Consider the following 20887-nt stretch of genomic DNA (forward strand, 5'->3'; position numbering starts at 1 on the left):
AACTCCATGGAAGACCGGAAAAAGCTGCTCGCCGGCAGCCCCAGCCCGCACAGGCAGTGCGAGCGGAAGATGACCCGCTCGCCCTCCTGCGGGGCGGGGGAAATCTCCCCCTCCGGCGCAAGACGCACCTGCACGCGATCCTCGCCGAGAAGCCGACGGGTCCGGCGGAGGAACTCGATGTGGTCTTCATGGACTTCGGAACCGTCCCAGGTGCCGGAGCGCACTGGGGGAGGCACGGCAGTGGAGGAGGAACTCATCGCGAGCTGTCGCCGCGGTGTTCGCCGGAGCTTGGGCGTGCGGCGGAGCGAAGAAGAGAAGAGGAAGGAGGAGAGCGAGGAAGAAGAGAACGAGGGGTAGTGGGAAGGAGGGGCACGCGTGCCCCCCTCTTCCCCCTACTTATAGCCCCGTGGGCTGCGAAGCCGAGGGGGCGGACGTGGGGATTTACTGCGCCCACAACCCCACGACCCCCACGATCCCCGTAAAGTTACTGCGCACAATAACTCCACAGGAATCCCAACCGTCCACCGGGGCCACAGCGGATCCGCTCGGGCACCGAGGCGCGGTAGTGGCGGGCCCCGCCTATGGGCCTGTCCCGTCGTGCGCGTAGGCTGATAGGATGGCCTGGCCACGTGCCCTCGTGTGACAGGCCAAGAACGGGCGGCGGCCTGGAGGCTTAGCTAGCACGCCACTTGAAATCCCGCCGCGACGTTCGAAATACTGAGCAAGTCGAAATTGAGTGAAGTCCGAGTTGAGCAAGTCCGACTCCTTCTAGACGGCCCGGCAGAAGTCAATCAAGACCATGTGTCGAGCACCCGGAGAGAGAAACTGCTGAGGCTTCCCGGCCGATCGTCCGCGGCGCCTCACCAGCTTCGGGGACTACTGTCGGAGTAATGGGCCACGGGTAGGCCAACCCGAGTCCCATAACCTTTCAAGACATCGGGGCAGGTTGCGCCCCTCAAGACTCCGGGACGAAGAGCCGCCTCCTGAGGAGTCGACGGCAGGGTGGCCGACTGCCCGCTCACGGCCGAGTCCCCGGGACGACTTCCAGAGAAGCCGGCTTTGGGGAGTCAGCCGGCGACTCCAACAAATCATGACCTCATCGAAGGGGAAGGGGACGGGGCAGGGGCGTGGCTACAGTGAAGCCCACTCCCCGCCCCTAACCAAGGGCAGGCATGGCCACAGCACGCCGTATTCAGGAAGATCTCCATGCGGCGTGGCACTGTTGCCCGGCCAACCCTGACATCAGCACCACAATACCGAGTCCTATGCCCACGACGGCTTGTCTGTACGGCCTGGAAGCAGCGGGGCCCACCAGCCAGCGAGACCTCGGGAGACGGCGGGAGAACCGCCAGTCGGACCCGTCGGGAGTCGGCCCGGGGGAGTCGGCCGTGCCCTCCCCCGGGGCCCACGCGCCATTAATCAAGATAAGGTGGGGAGTGGCCACAGTGATCGCCCGCCAGGCGGCGGGGCTGTTGCCACGACCCCTTGACCAAGCCTGCGTCATCAGAAGCACGGCTACAGTAATCAGCAGCCGGCAAGACCCGCCCGCGGCGGACGCGGCCTGTCGGCTCCGTACCAGACCAGTCGGCGGGGCCCACCAGTCGGCGGGCCCTAGTAGTCGGCGGAGAAGTCGGAGGTCAGAGGCACTGACGGATGGGCCCGTGCCCAGACGAATTACCATTGTACCCCTGGGGGGTAGGCCTATATAAACCCCCCAGGGCACCCATGCAAAGGGTTGGATCCCAGTAGTTCTAGACCATACCAGATAGAAGGAGAGAGCTAGCCTGGCCCTCTTCTACCACCAGAAACAGCTCAAGGAGCAACCGTGTAAACACTTGGCCATAGTGATCATGCGGAGACCCCGCAGAGCAGCAGTAGGGGTGTTATCTCCCCGGAGAGCCCTGAAGCTGGGTAAGATTCGCCGGCGTGCATGTCTTCGCCTCATCCTGTTTCCAGGCACCGGCGACATTCTACTCGCCCCCACCATGATAAGCCATCCGTTGGCATATGTCGCACCAAACCCCCGACAGTCCCCTCCGTTTCCGCCTCGCCTAGCCGCACCACTCATCCGCCCCACCTCTCCCAGCCAGCCCCGCCGCCCCCTCCCTGCCGAGCCCCCTGGTGGTGGACGGTGACATCTCACCTGGACTGGATTGGAGAGTTGCATCCAATCAGGCCTCCCTCCTCTCCACTAAGTGCATCTGATTCTGAACACAGAGTTCTTCACGGTATGTGTTCTACCATTTTTCTCTTTAGGCAGAATTGTATGCTGCTATGTTGGCTCAACCTTTGGTAGCGTTCTGATGAAAGTGATGTTTATTTCATTCAGATGCTGATTAGTTTGCTTGTGGATGTGCTATTTTTACGCAGGTAATTTTCAATTCTCTGACGCAAGCCATTTGTGTGAGCGCTAATTAACTTATATGGTAAGACTCTATGGGAGGCTCCGACAATAAAACTATTTTAGAAGACACGGCAATATTTTACTATATGAAGTGAAAATGTACAAGTTGTAGATGGACAACTATGGCAGCTCTTCTATACAGTTATTTACTGTCCAGCGAGGCCCTCAGAGGATATCTAAAGAAGTGAGAATGTACACCTTGTTTTTCTAGGCGAACATGACTTGGATGAGTCAATAGCATAGTAGCCATAGTTATCTAAAAAGGGCAGTGTCCCAGGCAACAAGGTAAATTGTTCTGCTGTCCAATGCATTGAAGCTATAATGCATATATGCTTAGTAAATTGTTTAGATTTGTCTAAGACTAATAATGACCAACTTAGTGAATTGTTAAACCTGAAAGTTTGTGTTTTCCATTTAACACAGTGAATTGTTTGCACAATTCAGTTCCGTGTTGATTGAATGGACGTGACGTGATGTTTTCTCCAGGGAACGGACTGAAGTGGATTGACATGGTTTCTGTCCATCATGCAGTTATGTGCTATTCTTCCTTGCTGCAGTGTTGCGCATCTTTGCTGCTGTGGCTGACTCCATGAATATGAAAGCTATATTTACTCCTAAGCTATGAGTGTCCTCTAACTTCCTTGCATGAGAGGTATTTTCTCTCAGTCCCGGCCATCCTTATTACGAGGGATGCAGCAAGGTTCAATGGATCATGACGTTTGGACTAGATTTGAATCTATATCTACCAAATCTGTGCGTACATTTTTATGCTATAAATTTCTTTTTCTTTCAGTATCCTATTGAAGTTCTATCAGCCGACAGATGCATTGAAGCGAGCCTGACACCCTGAAAGAACTATACAATGATATTTGGCTATTGCTTTCAGTATTAGAGAAGCATAGAAACAGAATTGCAGGGCTTACTGTATTTTCATGTGGCATTCCTCTATGCCATCATGCCATACTGTTTATTTTGAGCAACCTTTCTATGGTATTTTGTTGGATAGTTTTTAGTGTAATCTCAAGCACCTCAATATATGGTAAACAACTGCATGCTTGGGTATATGTTCTATTCTCAATGTTGTATTCCTTTTATTTGCTTTGTTACTGTAGCAATCAAAAAGAATCGAGCACAAGCTTTAGTTAGTCCTGTACAAAAATTGGTGTAGAAGTGTGGTCTATGGATTCCTTATTTTGTCGATTCAGACTTGGGATTGTAGGGAAAAGTGTGGACTATGGATAAATACCAGAACTGGATTGACCATGTCACATCTTCACCAAGAGTCATGGCACTGGCATATTCAAGCTTTGTTGTTTCCTTCGTTTCCAAGCAACAGTACTCTTAAAGGCAATATATGCAGGTTTATCATTCATGTGAGAGATATGAAGGATGAAACAAAAGTAAAAGGTGTTTATGCTAACGGAGCATAATAATTAGGTAGGAGTGTCTGTTGGTTTTATAAACCCAGTATCATCCTACTCCTTGTAGTTTCTGTATTGCCTGCAAATAATACAATTTTCAAATGATATTTTGTTATGGTCATATATAAATATTTAAATATTTAAAAGTTCCAGAGGTTCCTTGAGACGAGATGATGGCTCTGATGTGCTATATGTTTACATAGGAGTTTGTTTTTCTCACAGTCGTGCGTTGCACGTGCATTCTTACTAGTCTTTATAAGGATTACATGCAGTACCACGTTTTCAGAAAAAACATGCAGTCTTCCTGCATGGTTCAATATTTTTTTTGAAAACCCCACTCATATATTAATTAATTTAGAATGTTCATACAATCATTCATTACAGCATCTACCACACAGGCCGAAACACTATTAATAAGAACACCGTCAGGCCTATTATTAAAACTAAATTTAGCTAGCTCGTGCGCCACCGTATTAGCTTCCCTGCTAATCTTGGAAATCTTTACATCCGCAAACATCTTCGAAATACTTAATGCTTCTTTCTTGAGATCAACAAGGAGAGATCTGTTAAAACTGTCTTTTCCTAGAACACCAACCACAAAAGAACAATCAATTTCTAATATAATGGGTTTGTGAAGGGTGATACCGATATATAATCCGGATATTACATGGAGCAAGACAACATTGACGTTACCTACATGAGCATTGACCTTGATGAAAGCTTGTAGCACCAGCAGGAAACCCATGAAATGAAGTCCAAGAACTAAAATTCTTGACAGATCTTAGCCGGGAATGAAACACCATTACCATTCCTACTCGTGTGACCTCCCCATCAATCCTTTGAAGCAGGAGCATTATAGATGGCATGGAGGCTGGAGCCCTGGAGCTACTTACCAGAAATTGGAAAAGGTGTTGGATGTTGCATTAATATCGGGCATTATCCACAATACATATTTGTCTTGATGTGATGGAATGGTAAGCTCACCAACAAGTGTTAGATTTCTTCCAATGGATAGTTGCTTAGATGAGGTGCTGAGCACATTAAATAGTTTAGCAACTATAGTCCCTAATGCATTGATGCAAGTTGTTGTTGCTAAGCTCCATTCATTTAATAACTTAACTATTAAACTCTTTCATGCATTGGTGAGCTTGCTTCATTTAAATGTTTGGCCTAGGTTTACGCGCTTGGCATTGGTTCTTCATGGGGTCACCAAACCCATCTCTCTCCTCTTAATTATCTTGCCACATCAGATTTTTTGCCTACATAACAGGCTTAGCACCTGTACAAGGTGGAGCATTAGGAGGGGCCTCACCTAACATTCCAAAAAAGAATAAATCGGTGAACAATCATTGGCCAAGTAAGTTATTACCATCATATAAATTCAGATCTGCCACAAATTTATCCGAGGCTAATATAAAAAGCCCACAATCAAGCGTGCCCTGGAGTAGCAAACATTCAACATCTTTTCTTATTTGTGAGATTTCAACAAACAGTAGATACTATTTAGTCAGATAGGAGACGGATTAAAAGTGCATGGGGGCTAGGTGTGAAGCAGGTGCGGTTCTCGCTCGTCCCCGGTTTCCTCTCCCGATCTGGAGGCTTCGCATGGCGCACCGGTCTCTGTTCGTGGGCTGGCAGCGAGTGCTTCCTCTACTTTGTGGGTTTGGCTCTAGGTGGACTAGCAGGCTATAGGTTTTGGGGGCGCACACACTGCTGGCGTAATGCCGGGCTTCGATTTCGGTTGAAGCCAACGACGGCGGTGCCTGTGGGCACCGTATCCTTGTTGAAGGCGTCGTGATGCGGTGCTCGTCTTCCCTCCTGTCTACTCCGGTGGAAACTTTGGATCCCAGTCTCCCGGATCAGGCGATGGTGGCGCTCAACGTCACATTCCCTGCATGGGCTTCGTCTTTGAGCTTGCCTTGGCTAGGGTGACTAGTGGCTCGAGGTGGTTCCGTTGGTGGTTCATGGGGGCGATGGTGGTGGAGAAGTGGTGCTATGTCTACGTGATCTTGGCTCGGCCATGCCCTGAAGTGAAGGAAATATGCCCTAGAGGCAATAATAAAGTTGTTATTTATATGTCCTTATATCATGATAAATGTTTATTATTCATGCTAGAATTGTATTAACCGGAAACTTAGTGCATGTGTGAATACATAGACAAACAGAGTGTCACTAGTATGCCTCTACTTGACTAGCTTGTTAATCAAAGATGGTTAAGTTTCCTAACCATAGACATGGGTTGTCATTTGATGAATGGGATCACATCATTAGAGAATGATGTGATTGACTTGACCCATCCCTTAGCTTAGCACTATGATTGTTTAGTTTATTGACATTGCTTTCTCCATAACTTATACATGTTCCTATGACTATGAGATTATGCAACTCCCGAATATCGGAGGAACACTTAGTGTGCTATCAAACGTCACAACATAACTGGGTGACTATAAAGATGCTCTACAGGTGTCTCTGATGGTGTTTATTGAGTTGGCACAGATCAAGATTAGGATTTGTCACTCCGATTGTCGAAGAGGTATCTCTAGGCCCTCTCGGTAATGCACATCACTATAAGCCTTGCAAGCAATGTGACTAATAAGTTAGTTGTGGGATGTTGCATTACAGAACGAGTAAAGAGACTTGCCGGTCACGAGATTGAACTAGGTATTGAGATACTGACGATCGAATCTCGGGAAAGTAACATACCGATGACAATGGGAAACAACATATGTTCTTATCGGGTTTGACCGATAAAGATGTTCGTAGAATATGTAGGAACCAATATGAGCATCCAGGTTCCGCTATTGGTAATTGACCGGAAGTGAGTTTCGGTCATGTCTACATAGTTCTCGAACCCGTAGGGTCCGCACGCTTAACGTTCGATGACGATCGGTATTATGAGTTTATGTGTTTTGATGTACCGAAGGTAGTTCGTGAAGGAAATATGCCCTAGAGGCAATAATAAAGTTATTATTTATTTCCTTATATCATGATAAATGTTTATTATTCATGCTAGAATTGTATTAACCGGAAACATAATACTTGTGTGAATACATAGACAAACAAAGTGTCACTAGTATGCCTCTACTTGACTAGCTCGTTAATCGAAGATGGTTATGTTTCCTAACCATAGACATGAGTTGTCATTTGATTAACGGGACCACATCATTAGGAGAATGATGTGATTGACATGACCCATTCCATTAGCTTAGCACCCGGTCGTTTAGTATGTTGCTATTGCTTTCTTCATGACTTATACATGTTCCTATGACTATGAGATTATGCAACTCCCGTTTACCGGAGGAACACTTTGTGTGCTACCAAATGTCACAACGTAACTGGGTGATTATAAAGGTGCTCTACAGGTGTCTCCAAAGGTACATGTTGGGTTGGCGTATTTCGAGATTAGGATTTGTCACTCCGATTGTCGGAGAGGTATCTCTGGGCCCTCTCGGTAATGCACATCACTTAAGCCTTGCAAGCAATGCAACTAATAAGTTAGTTGCAAGATGATGTATTACAGAACGAGTAAAGAGACTTGCCGGTAACGAGATTGAACTAGGTATTGAGATACCGATGATCGAATCTCGGGCAAGTAACATATCGATGACAAAGGGAACAAATGTATGTTGTTATGCGGTCTGACCGATAAAGATCTTCGTAGAATATGTAGGAGCCAATATGAGCATCCAGGTTCCGCTATTGGTTATTGACCGGAGACATGTCTCGGTCATGTCTACATTGTTCTCGAACCCGTAGGGTCCGCACGCTTAACATTACGATGACAGTTTCATTATGAGTTTATATATTTTGATGTACCGAAGGTTGTTCGGAGTCCCGGATGTGATCACGGACTTGACGAGGAGTCTCGAAATGGTCCAGACATAAAGATCGATATATTGGATGACTATATTTGGACACCGAAAAGGTTCCGGGTGAGATTGGGACAATACTGGATCACCGGGAGGTTATCGGAACCCCTCGGGAGGTATATGGGCCTTATTGGGCCTTAGTGGAAAGGATGGGAAAGGAGCAAGGGAGGGCCCCCCCCCCAAGCCCAATCCGAATTGGGAAGGGGGCCGGCCCCCCTTTCCTTCCTCCCTCCTTCCTCTTCCTTCCCTCTCCTACTCCTAATAGGAAAAAGGGGAGTCCTACTCCCGGTGGGAGTTGGACTCCCCCCTAGGGCGCGCCACCCTCCTTGGCCGGCCCCCTCCACTCCTTTATATACGGGGGCAGGGGGCACCCCATAGACAACAGCTGATCATTGATCTCTTAGCCGTGTGAGGTGCCCCCCTCCACCATAGTCCTCGATAATATTGTAGCGGTGCTTAGGCGAAGCCCTGCGACGGTAAAACATCAAGATCGTCACCACGCCGTCGTGCTGACGGAACTCATCCCCGACACTTTGCTGGATCAGAGTCCGGAGATCGTCATCGAGCTGAACGTGTGCTAAAACTCAGAGGTGCCGTAGTTTCGGTGCTTGATCGGTTGGGCCATGAAGACGTACGACTACATCAACCGCGTTGTGCTAACGCTTCCACTTTCGGTCTACGAGGGTACGTAGACAACACTCTCCCCTCTCGTTGCTATGCATCACCATGATCTTGTGTGTGCGTAGGAATTTTTTTGAAATTACTACGTTCCCCAACAGTGGCATCCAAGCCTAGGTTTTATGCGTTGATGTTATATGCACGAGTAGAACACAAGTGAGTTGTGGGCGATATAAGTCATACTGCTTACCACCATGTCATACTTTGGTTCGGTGGTATTGTTGGATGAAGCGGCCCAGACCGACATTACGTGTACGCTTACGTGAGACTGGTTCTACCGACGTGCTTTGCACACAGGTGGCTGGCGGGTGTCAGTTTCTCCAACTTTAGTTGAACCGAGTGTGGCTACGCCCGGTCCTTGCGAAGGTTAAAACAACACCAACTTGACAAACTATCGTTGTGGTTTTTGATGCATAGGTAAGAACGGTTGTTGCTAAGCCCGTAGCAGCCACGTAAAACTTGCAACAACAAAGTAGAGGACGTCTAACTTGTTTTTGTAGGGCATGTTGTGATGTGATATGGTCAAGACATGATACTAAATTTTATTGTATGAGATGATCATGTTTTGTAACCGAGTTATCGGCAACTGGCAGGAGCCATATGGTTGTCGCTTTATTGTATGCAATGCAATCGCGCTGTAATGCTTTACTTTATCACTAAGCGGTAGCGATAGTCGTGGAAGCATAAGATTGGCGAGACGACAATGATGCTACGATGGAGATCAAGGTGTCGTGCCGGTGACGATGGTGATCATGACGATGCTTCGGAGATGGAGATCACAAGCACAAGATGATGATGGCCATATCATATCACTTATATTGATTGCATGTGATGTTTATCTTTTATGCATCTTATCTTGCTTTGATTGACGGTAGCATTATAAGATGATCTCTCACTAAATTTCAAGATAAAAGTGTTCTCCCTGAGTATGCACCGTTGCCAAAGTTCGTCGTGCCCAGACACCACGTGATGATCGGGTGTGATAATCTCTACGTCCATCTACAACGGGTGCAAGCCAGTTTTGCACACGTAGAATACTCAGGTTAAACTTGACGAGCCTAGAATATGCAGATATGGCCTCGGAACACTGAGACCGAAAGGTCGAGCGTGAATCATATAGTAGATATGATCAACATAGTGATGTTCACCATTAGAAACTACTCCATTTCACGTGATGATCGGTTATGGTTTAGTTGATTTGGATCACGTGATCACTTAGAAGATTAGAGGGATGTCTTTCTAAGTGGGAGTTCTTAAGTAATATGATTAATTGAACTTTAATTTATCATGAACTTAGTCCTGGTAGTATTAGCATTTCTATGTTGTAGATCAATAGCTCGCGTTTAGCTCTCCTGTTTTATTTTTGATATGTTCCTAGAGAAAACTAAGTTGAAAAATGTTAGTAGCAATGATGCAGATTGGATCCGTGATCTAAGGATTATCCTCATTGCTGCATAGAAGAATTATGTCCTTGATGCACCGCTAGGTGACTGACCTATTGCAGGAGCAGATGCAGACGTTATGAACGTTTGGCTAGCTTAATATGATGACTACTTGATAGTTTAGTGCACCATGCTTAACAACTTTGAATCGGGATTTCAAAGACGTTTTGAACGTCATGGACCATATGAGATGTTCCAGGAGTTGAAGTTAATATTTCAAGCAAATACCCGAGTTGAGAGATATGAAGTCTCCAACAAGTTCTATAGCTAAAAGATGGAGGAGAATAGCTCAAGCAGTGAGCATGTGCTCAGATTGTCTGGGTACTACAATCGCTTGAATCAAGTGGGAGTTAATCTTCCAGATAAAATAGTGATTGACAGAATTCTCTAGTCACCATCACCAAGTTAGTAGAACTTCGTGATGAACTATAATATGCAAGGGATAACGGAAACGATTCCCAAGCTCTTCGTGATGCTGAAATCGACGAAGGTAGAAATCAAGAAAAGCATCAAGTGTTGATGGTAAAACCACTAGTTTCAAGTAAAGGGACAAAGGGAAGAAAGGGGCACTTCAAGAAGAACGGCAAACAAGTTGCTGCTCAAGTGAAAAACCCAAGTCTGGACCTAAGTCTGAAACTGAGTGCTTCTACTGCAAAGGGACTGGTCACTAGAAGCGGAACTACCCCAAGTAATTGGTGGATAAGAAGGATGGCAAAGTGAACATAGGTATATTTGATATACATGTTATTGATGTATATTTTACTAGTGTTTATAGCAACCCCTCAGTATTTGGTACTAGTTCAGTTGGTAAGAATAGTAACTCAAAACGGGAGTTGCAAAATGAACAGAGACTAGTTAAGGGTGAAGTGACGATGTGTATTGGAAATGGTTCCAAGATTGATATGATCATCATCGCACACTCCCTATACTTTCGGGATTAGTGTTGAACCTAAATAAGTGCTATTTGGTGTTTGCGTTGAGCGTGAATATGATTTGATCATGTTTATTGCAATACGGTTATTCATTTAAGTAAGAGAATAAATTGTTGTTCTGTTTACATGAATAAAACCTTATATGGTTACACACCCAATGAAAATGGTTCGTTGGATCTCGATCATAGTGATACACATATTCATAATATTGAAACCAAAAGATGCAAAGTTAATAATGATAGTGCAACTTATTTGTGGCACTGCCGTTTAGGTCATATTGGTGTAAAGCGCATGAAGAAAATCCATGCCGATGGGCTTTTGGAATCACTTGATTATGAATCAGTTGATGCTTGCGAACCATGCCTCATGGGCAAGATGACTAAGACTCCGTTCTCCGGAACAATGGAGTGAGCAACAGATTTGTTGGAAATCATACATACTGATGTATGTGGTCCGATGAATATTGAGGCTCGCGGGAGGTATCATTATTTTCTTATCTTCACAGATGATTTGAGCAGATATGAGTATATCTACTTGATGAAACATAAGTCTGAAACATTTGAAAAGTTCAAAGAACTTCAGAGTGAAGTGGAAAATCATCGTGACAAGAAAATAAAGTTTCTACAATCTGATCGCAGAGACAAATATTTGAGTTACGAGTTTGGTCTTCAATTAAAACAATGTGGAATAGTTTCACAAAATCATGCCACCTAGAACACCACAGCATAATGGTGTGTCCGAACGTCATAACCATACTATTATTGGATATAGTGCAATCTATGATGTTTCTTACCGATTAATCACTATAGTTTTGGGGTTATGCATTAGAGACAGCTGCATTCATGTTGAAAAGGGCACCATCTAAATCCGTTGAGACGACACCGTATGAACTATGGTTTGGCAAGAAACCTAAGTTGTCGTTTCTTAAAGTTTGAGGTTGCAATGCTTATGTGAAAAAGTTTCAACCTGATAAGCTCTAACCCAAATCGGAGAAGTGCGTCTTCATAGGATACCCAAAAGAAAATGTTGGGTACACCTTCTATCACAGATCCGAAGGCAATATATTCGTTGCTTTGAATGGATCCTTTCTAGAAAAGGAGTTTCTCTCGAAAGAAGTGAATGGGAGGAAAGTAGAACTTGATGAGGTAACTGTACCTTCTCCCTTATTGGAAAGTAGTTCATCACAAAAATCTGTTCCTGTGACTACTACACCGATTAGTGAGGAAGCTAATGATGATGATCATGTAACTTCAGATCAAGTTACTACCGAACCTCGTAGGTAAACCAGAATGAGATACGCACCAGAGTGGTACGGTAATCCTGTTCTGGAGGTCATGTTACTTGACCATGACGAGCCTACGAACTATGAGGAAGCAATGATGAGCCCAGATTCTGTGAAATGGCTTGAGGCTGTGAAATCTGAGATGAGATCCATGTATGAGAACAAAGTATGGACTTTGATTGACTTGCCCAATGATTGGCGAGCCATTGAGATTAAATGGATCTTCAATAGGAAGACGGGCGCTGATAGTAGTGTTACTATCTACAAAGCTAGAATTGTCGCAAAAAGGTTTTCGACAAGTTCAAGGTGTTGACTACGATGAGAGTTTCTCACTCGTATCTATGCTTAAGTCTGTCCGAATCATGTTAGCAATTGCCGCATTTTATGAAATTTGGCAAATGGATAAACAAAACTGCATTCCTTAATGGATTTATTAAAGAAGAGTTGTATATGATGCAACCAAAAGGTTTTGTCAATCCTAAAGGTACTAACAAAATATGCAAGCTCCAGCGATCCATCTATGGACTGGTGCAAGCATCTCGGAGTTGGAATATACGCTTTGATAAGTTGATCAAAGCATATAGTTTTATACAGACTTGCGGTGAAGCCTGTATTTAGAAGAAAGTGAGTGGGAGCACTACAGCATTTCTGATAAGTATATGTGAAAGACATATTGTTGATCGAAGATAATGTAGAATTATTCTGCAAAGCATAAAGGAATGTTTGAAAGGAGTTTTTTCAAAGAAAGACCTCGGTGAAGCTGCTTACATATTGAGCATCAAGATCTATAGAGATAGATCAAGACGCTTGATAAGTTTTTCAATGAGTACATACCTTGACAAGATTTTGAAGTAGTTCAAAATGGAACAGTCAAAGAAGGAGTTCTTGCCTGTGTTACAAAGGTGTGAAGTTGAGTAAGACTCAAAACCCGACCACGGCAGAAGATAGAGAGGGAATTAAAGTCATTCCCTATGCCTCAGACATAGGTTCTATAAAGTATGCCATGCTGTGTAACAGACCTATTGTATACCCTGCCCTGAGTTTGGCAAGGGAGTACAATAGTGATCTAGGAGTAGATCACTGGACATTGGTCAAAATTATCCTTAGTGGAATAAGGATATGTTTCTCGATTATGGAGGTGACAAAAGGTTGGTCGTAAAGGGTTACGTCGATGCAAGTTTTGACACTGATCCAGATGACTCTAAGTCTCAATCTGGATACATATTGAAAGTGGGAGCAATTAGCTAGAGTAGCTCCATGCAGAGCATTGTTGACATAGAAATTTGCAAAATACTTACGGATCTGAATGTGGCAGACCCGTTGACTAAACTTCTCTCACAAGCAAAACATGATCACACCTCAGTACTCTTTTGGGTGTTAATCACATAGCGATGTGAACTAGATTATTGACTCTAGTAAACCCTTTGGGTGTTGGTCACATGTCGATGTGAACTATGGGTGTTAATCACATGGTGATGTGAACTATTGATGTTAAATCACATGGCGATGTGAACTAGGTTATTGACTCTAGTGCAAGTAGGAGACTAAAGGAAATATGCCCTAGAGGCAATAATAAACTTATTATTTATTTCCTTATATCATGATAAATGTTTATTATTCATGCTAGAATTGTATTAACCGGAAACATTATACTTGTGTGAATACATAGACAAACAAAGTGTCACTAGTATGCCTCTACTTGACTAGCTCGTTAATCGAAGATGGTTATGTTTCCTAACCATAGACATGAGTTGTCATTTGATTAATGGGATCACATCATTAGGAGAATGATGTGATTGACATGACCCATTCCATTAGCTTAGCACCCGATTGTTTAGTATGTTGCTATTGCTTTCTTCATGACTTATACGTGTTCCTATGACTATGAGATTATGCAACACCCATTTACCGGAGGAGCACTTTGTGTGCTACCAAACGTCACAACGTAACTATGCGATTATAAAGGTGCTCTACAGGTGTCTCCAAAGGTACATGTTGGGTTGGCGTATTTCGAGATTAGGATTTGTCACACCGATTGTCGGAGAGGTATCTCTGGGCCCTCTCGGTAATGCACATCACTTAAGCCTTGCAAGCAATGCAACTAATAAGTTAGTTGCAAGATGATGTATTACAGAACGAGTAAAGAGACTTGCCGGTAACGATATTGAACTAGGTATTGAGATACCGACGATCGAATCTCGGGCAAGTAACATACCGATGACAAAGGGAACAACCGTATGTTGTTATGCGGTCTGACCGATAAAGATCTTCGTAGAATATGTAGGAGCCAATATGAGCATCCAGGCTCCGCTATTGGTTATTGACCGGAGACATGTCTCGGTCATGTCTACATTGTTCTCGAACCCGTAGGGTCCGCACGCTTAACATTACGATGACAGTTTCATTATGAGTTTATATATTTTGATGTACCGAAGGTTGTTCGGAGTCCTGGATGTGATCACAGACTTGACGAGGAGTCTCGAAATGGTCGAGACATAAAGATTGATATATTGGACGACTATATTTGGACACCGGAAAGGTTCCGGGTGAGATTGGGACAATACCAGATCACCGGGAGGTTATCGGAATCCCCCGGGAGGTATATGGGCCTTAGTGGAAAGGAGGGGAAAGGAGCAAGGGAGCCCCCCCCCCCCAAGCCCAATCCTAATTGGGAAGGGGGCCGCCCCCCTGTCCTTCCTCCCTTCTTCCTCTTTCTTCCCTCTCCTACTCCTAATAGAAAAAAGGGGAGTCCTACTCCCGGTGGGAGTTGGACTCCCCCCTAGGGCGCGCCACCCTCCTTGGTCGGCCCCTCCTCCACTCCTTTATATACGGGGGCAGGGGGGCACCCCATAGACAACAGTTGATCATTGATCTCTTAGCCGTGTGCGGTGCCCCCCTCCACCATAGTCCTCGATAATGTTGTAGCGGTGCTTAGGCGAAGCCCTGTGACGGTAAAACATCAAGATCGTCACCACGCCGTCGTGCTGACGGAACTCATCCCCGACACTTTGCTGGATCGGAGTCCGGGGATCGTCATCGAGCTGAACGTGTGCTAAAACTCGGAGGTGCCGTAGTTTCGGTGCTTGATCGGCCGGGCCGTGAAGAAGTACGACTACGTTAATCGCGTTATGCTAACGCTTCCGCTTCCGGTCTACGAGGGTACATAGACAACACTCTCCCCTCTCGTTGCTATGCATCACCATGATCTTGTGTGTGCGTAGGAATTTTTTTGAAATTACTACGTTCCCCAACAGTTTGGAGTTCCGGATGTGATCACAGACATGACGAGGAGTCTCGAAATGGTCGATACACAAAGATCGATATATTGGAAGGCTATGTTTGGACATCGGAATGGTTCCGGATGAGTTCAGGCATTTACGGGAGTACCAGGAGGTTACCGGAACCCCCCAGGGTGTCAATGGGCCTTATTGGGCCTTAGTGGGAGAGAGGAGGAGGCGGCCAAGTGGAGGGCGCCCCCCCAAGCCCAATCCGAATTGGGTGGGGGCCGTCCCCCGCTTTTCCTTCCCTCTCTCTCCCTCTTCCTTCTTCTACTCCTACTAGGAAGGGGGGAAACCTACTCCTACTGGGAGTAGGACTCCCCCCCTTGGGCGCGCCCTATGAGGGCCGGCCCTCCCCTCCTCCACTCCTTTATATACGGGGGAGGGGGCACCCCATAGACACACAAGTTGATTGTTTAGCTGTGTGCGGTGCCCCCTCCACAGAATTCCACCTCGGTCATATCGTTGTAGTGCTTAGGCGAAGCTCTGCGTCAGTAACTTCATCATCATAGTCATCACGCCATCGTGCTGACGAAACTCTCCCTCGGCCTCAGTTGGATCAAGAGTACGAGGGACGTCACCGAGCTGAACGTGTGCAGATTGCGGAGGTGTCGTGCGTTCGGTACTTGATCGGTTGGATCGCGAAGACATTCGACTACATCAATCGCGTTTCATAACGGTTCCGCTTTCAGTCTACGAGGGTACGTAGACATACTCCCCCCCTCTCGTTGCTATGCATCTCCTAGATAGATCTTGCGTGATCGTAGGAAATTTTTTGAAATACTGTGTTCCCCAACAGTGGCATCCGAGCCAGGTCTATGCGTAGATATTATATGCACGAATAGAACACAAAGGAGTTGTGGGCGTGGGTATATATATATTGCTAGTCGTCACTAGTTGCTTCTTGATTCATCGGTATTGTTGGATGAAGCGGCTCAGACCGACATTACGCGTACGCTTACTCGAGACTGGTTCTACCGATGTGCTTCGCACATAGGTGGCTAGTGGGTGTCTGTTTCTCCAACTTTAGTTGAATCGGATTCAATGAACATGGTTCTTTCTGAAGATCAAAAAACAATCACTATACCGCATTGTGGTTTTTTGATGCGTAGGTAAGAACGGTTCTTGCTAAGCCCGTAGCAGCCACGTAAAACTTGCAACAACAAAGTAGAGGACGTCTAACTTGTTTTTGCAGGGCATGTTGTGATGTGATATGGTCAAGACGTGATTATATAAATTGTTGTATGAGATGATCATGTTTTGTAACACAGTTATCAGCAACTAGCAAGAGCCATATGGTTGTTGCTTTATTATATGAAATGCAATCGCCATGTAATTGCTTTACTTTATCACTAAGCGGTAGCGATAGTCGTAGAAGCAATAGTTGGCAAGACGACAACGATGCTACGATGGAGATCAAGGTGTCAAGCCGGTGACGATGGTGATCATGACGGTGCTTTGGAGATGGAGATCAAAGACACAAGATGACGATGGCCATATCATATCACTTATATTGATTGCATGTGATGTTTATCCTTTATGCATATCATTTTTCTTAGTACGGCGGTAGCATTATAAGATGATCTCTCACTAAATTTCAAGGTATAAGTGTTCTCCCTGAGTATGCACCGTTGCTACAGTTCGCCGTGCCGAGACGCCACATGATGATCGGGTGTGATAAGCTCTACGTTCACATACAACGGGTGCAAGCCAGTTTTGCACAAGCAGAATACTCGGGTTAAACTTGACGAGCCTAGCATATGCAGATATGGCCTCGGAACACTGAGACCGAAAGGTCGAGCGTGAATCATATAGTAGATATGATCAACATAGTGATGTTCACCATTGAAAACTACTCCATCTCACGTGATGATCGGACATGGTTTAGTTGATATGGATCACATGATCAGTTAGATGATTAGAGGGATATCTATCACTAGTAGAAAACAGGGCTTTGTTTGGGGCCTGGCCAGCCCATTAGTCCCAGTTCAGTCACGAACCGGGACCATGGGGGGCATACGTCCTGGTTCGTGCGCCCAGGGGCCCGGCCGGGCCTCGGGAGGCATTTGTCCCGGTTCGTGTGGACCCATTTGTCCCGGTTCTAGGCACGAACCGGGACCAATGGTCCTCGCTCTTGGCCCACAGCCATTGGTCCCGGTTCGTGCCTAGAACCGGGACAGAAGGGGGGCCTTTAGTCCCGGTTCCAGCCATGAACCGGGGCCAATGAGGTGGCTATATATACCCCATCGCCGTGGCAGAGCACTCCACAGTGCTCTGTTTTTTCTGGCCGACGAGGGGAGAGCTTTGTGGTGCTCTAGCTCACCTCCTATGCACATGAGGTGTTCGATGAAATGCCCAAGCCACACTGGTTAACCTTTCTCCTCTCGAAGCTCGACCTCCAAGCTCCATTTTTCCCGAGATTTTTCTAGGTTTAGCGGTCCGTCACGTCCCGTCCCCGTCTTCACCGCCGTCGATCGTCGGCGCCGATCTCGTCGCTGACACCATCGTGGTTCCCCTCTTGTTCTTATCTTCTTTCTAAAAGAAAAAAATTCTTACTTTAGATAGATACTTGTCTAATTTTATTACTTTTATTATTGCTTGTTATTATATAGTGCAATGGTTTTGGTATCTGCCCCCGTCGGCCCTTGTCCTGGCTATGATTCGGATGTGGTATATATTATCTTTTATAACTATTTGGTTCATTTATTGTTTATGACAATTATGTTGACCAACGTGACAAAGATTTTATTTATCTAGGAGGTAGTTGAACTGGAAATTTCAACCGACCCTATTGTTGAGGGTTAAATTTAGTTGAAGAAGAAAACAATTACTTGAAGGAAAAAATAAAAAAATTGAGGAGGAGAAGATGATATTGGAGTTGCATGTTGCAGATGTCGTCGATGATCACAAGATCAAGATGGATGCAATGCGGTTGAAGTTTAGAAAGATTAGAAAATATGTCATTCATACCGAGGCTTGATATCATTATGCCATTGGATCAATTGTTACCTTGGTTGTGATTATGATCGCATTTGTTGTTGCATTGAAAGGTTTTACATAGTTTCAATGTATGGTTTAATTAGATGCTCTGGAGAGCTATATGTTGTTCAATGAGAACTATGTATGTACTTTGGTTTTAATGTGATGATGAACTTCTATTAATTTGGTCACTTATCTATCCATGTGAATCTGTAATGGTTTTGACACACATAATTATATATAATGCACGCAGATGAACCGACAATGGATGTACGGTGACAGACACACCTCCGAGTACATTAAGGGCCTGCATAATTTTCTCGAAGTGGCTGAGGCAAACAAGCAGAATGGTTGTATGTGTTGTCCAAGCCCTATATGTGGGAATATGAAGTCTTACTCTGACCAAAAAAATCCTTCACACCCACATGCTTTATAAGGGTTTCATGCCACACTATAATGTTTGGACCAAGCACGGAGAATTAGGGGTTATGATGGAAGACAGCGAAGAAGAAGAGGACGATGACAACTATGTGCCCCCTGAATACGGTGATGCTACAATGGGGGAAGCTGCTGAAGATCAAGAGGAACCAGACGGTGTGCCCGATGATGATGATCTCCGCCGGGTCATTGTTGATGCAAGGACACAGTGCGAAAGTCAAAAAGGAGAAGCTGAAGTTCGATCGCATGTTAGAGTATCACAAAAAGGGTTGTACCCCAATTGCGAAGATGGCAACACAGAGCTCGGTACCGTACTGGAATTACTGCAGTGGAAGGCAGAGAATGTTGTGCCTGACAAAGGATTTGAAAAGCTACTGAAAATATTGAAGAAGAAGCTTCCAAAGGATAACGAATTGCCCGACAATACGTACACATCAAAGAAGGTTGTATGCCCTCTAGGATTGGAGGTGCTGAAGATACATGCATGCCCTAATGACTGCATCCTCTAGCGCGGTGCGTACGAGGATTTGAACGCATGCCTGGTATGCGGTGCATTGCAGTATAAAATCAGACGAGATGACCCTGGTGATGTTGACGGCGAGCCCCCCAGGAAGAGGGTTCCTGCGAAGGTGATGTGGTATGCTCCTATAATACCACGGTTGAAACGTTTGTTCAGAAATGAAGAGCATGCCAAGTTGATGCGATGGCACAAAGAGGACCGTAAGAAAGACGGGAAGTTGAGAGCACCCGCTGACGGGTCACAGTGGAGAAAAATCGAGAGAAAGTACTGGGCCGAGTTTGCAGGTGACCCAAGGAACGTATGGTTTGGTTTAAGCGTGGATGGCATTAATCCTGTCGGGGAGCAGAGCGGCAATCACAGCACCTGGCCCATGACTCTATGTATGTATAACCTTCCTCCTTGGATTGTGCATGAAGCGAAAGTTCATTATGATGCCAGTTCTCATCCAAGACCCTAAGCAACCCGGCAACGACATTGATGTGTACCTAAGGCCATTAGTTGAAGAACTTTTACAGCTGTGAATGGAAACGGTGTACATGTATGGGATGAACACAAAGAGGAGGAATTTAACCTGCACATGTTGCTATTTGTAACCATCAACGATTGGCCCGCTCTCGGTAACCTTTCAGGATAGACAAACAAGGGATACCACGCATGCACGCACTGTTTAGCTGACACCGAAAGTATATACCTGGACAAATGTAGGAAGAATGCGTACTTGGGCCATCGTCGATTTCTTCTGACCAACCATCAATGTCGAAAGAAAGGCAAGCATTTCAAAGGCGAGGCAGATCACCAGAAGAAGCCCGCCATGTGTACCGGTGATCACATACTTGCTATGGTCAATGATTTACACGTAATCTTTGGAAAGGGTCCTGGCGAACTATCTGTTTCGAATGACGCTGAGGGATGCGCACCCATGTGGAAGAAGAAACCTAAATTTGGGGACCTACCCTACTGGAAAGAGCTAGAGGTTCGCTCTTCAATCGACGTGATGCACGTGACGAAGAACCTTTGCGTGAACTTGCTAGGCTTCTTGGGCGTGTATGGGAAGACAAAAGATACACCGGAGGCACGGGAGGACCTGCAACGTTTGCATGAAAAAGGCGGCATGCCTCCAAAGAAGTATGAAGGTCCTGCCAGCTACGCTCTTACCAAAGAAGAGAAGGAAATTTTCTTTGAATGCCTGCTCAGTATGAAGGTCCCGTCTGGCTTCTCGTCGAATATAAAGGGAATAATAAATATGGCCGAGAAAAAGTTTCAGAACCTAAGGTCTCATGACTGCCACATGATTATGACACAACTTCTTCCGGTTGCATTGAGGGGGCTTCTACCGGAAAATGTCTGATTAGCCATTGTGAAGCTATGTGCATTCCTCAATGCAATCTCTCAGAAGGTGATCGATCTGGAAATAATACCAAGGCTAAGGAGTGATGTGGCGCAATGTCTTGTTAGTTTTGGGCTGGTGTTCCCACCATCCTTCTTCAATATCATGACACACGTCCTAGTTCATCTAGTCGACGAGATTGTCGTTCTGGGCCCCGTATTTCTACACAATATGTTCCCCTTTGAGAGGTTCATGGGAGTCCTAAAGAAATATGTCCGTAACCGCGCTAGGCCAGAAGGGAGCATCTCCATGGGCCA

At 45.5% G+C, this 20887-nt stretch overlaps 1 long non-coding RNA gene across 1 annotated transcript; it reads left to right on the top strand.

The window, feature by feature from the left end:
• The first annotated feature begins 2039 nt into the window (after positions 1 to 2039).
• On the top strand, positions 2040 to 3062 carry LOC147971638 (uncharacterized). Its single transcript, XR_015603330.1, has 3 exons — positions 2040 to 2228; positions 2371 to 2689; positions 2891 to 3062. It is a non-coding gene; the product is annotated as an uncharacterized LOC147971638 (long non-coding RNA).
• The last annotated feature ends 17825 nt before the right edge of the window (positions 3063 to 20887 follow it).

This window comes from Triticum urartu, chromosome 5A (assembly GCF_056163025.1).
Source record: "Triticum urartu cultivar PI428250 chromosome 5A, HENAU_Tu73, whole genome shotgun sequence".
NCBI classification, from domain to species: domain Eukaryota; kingdom Viridiplantae; phylum Streptophyta; class Magnoliopsida; order Poales; family Poaceae; genus Triticum; species Triticum urartu.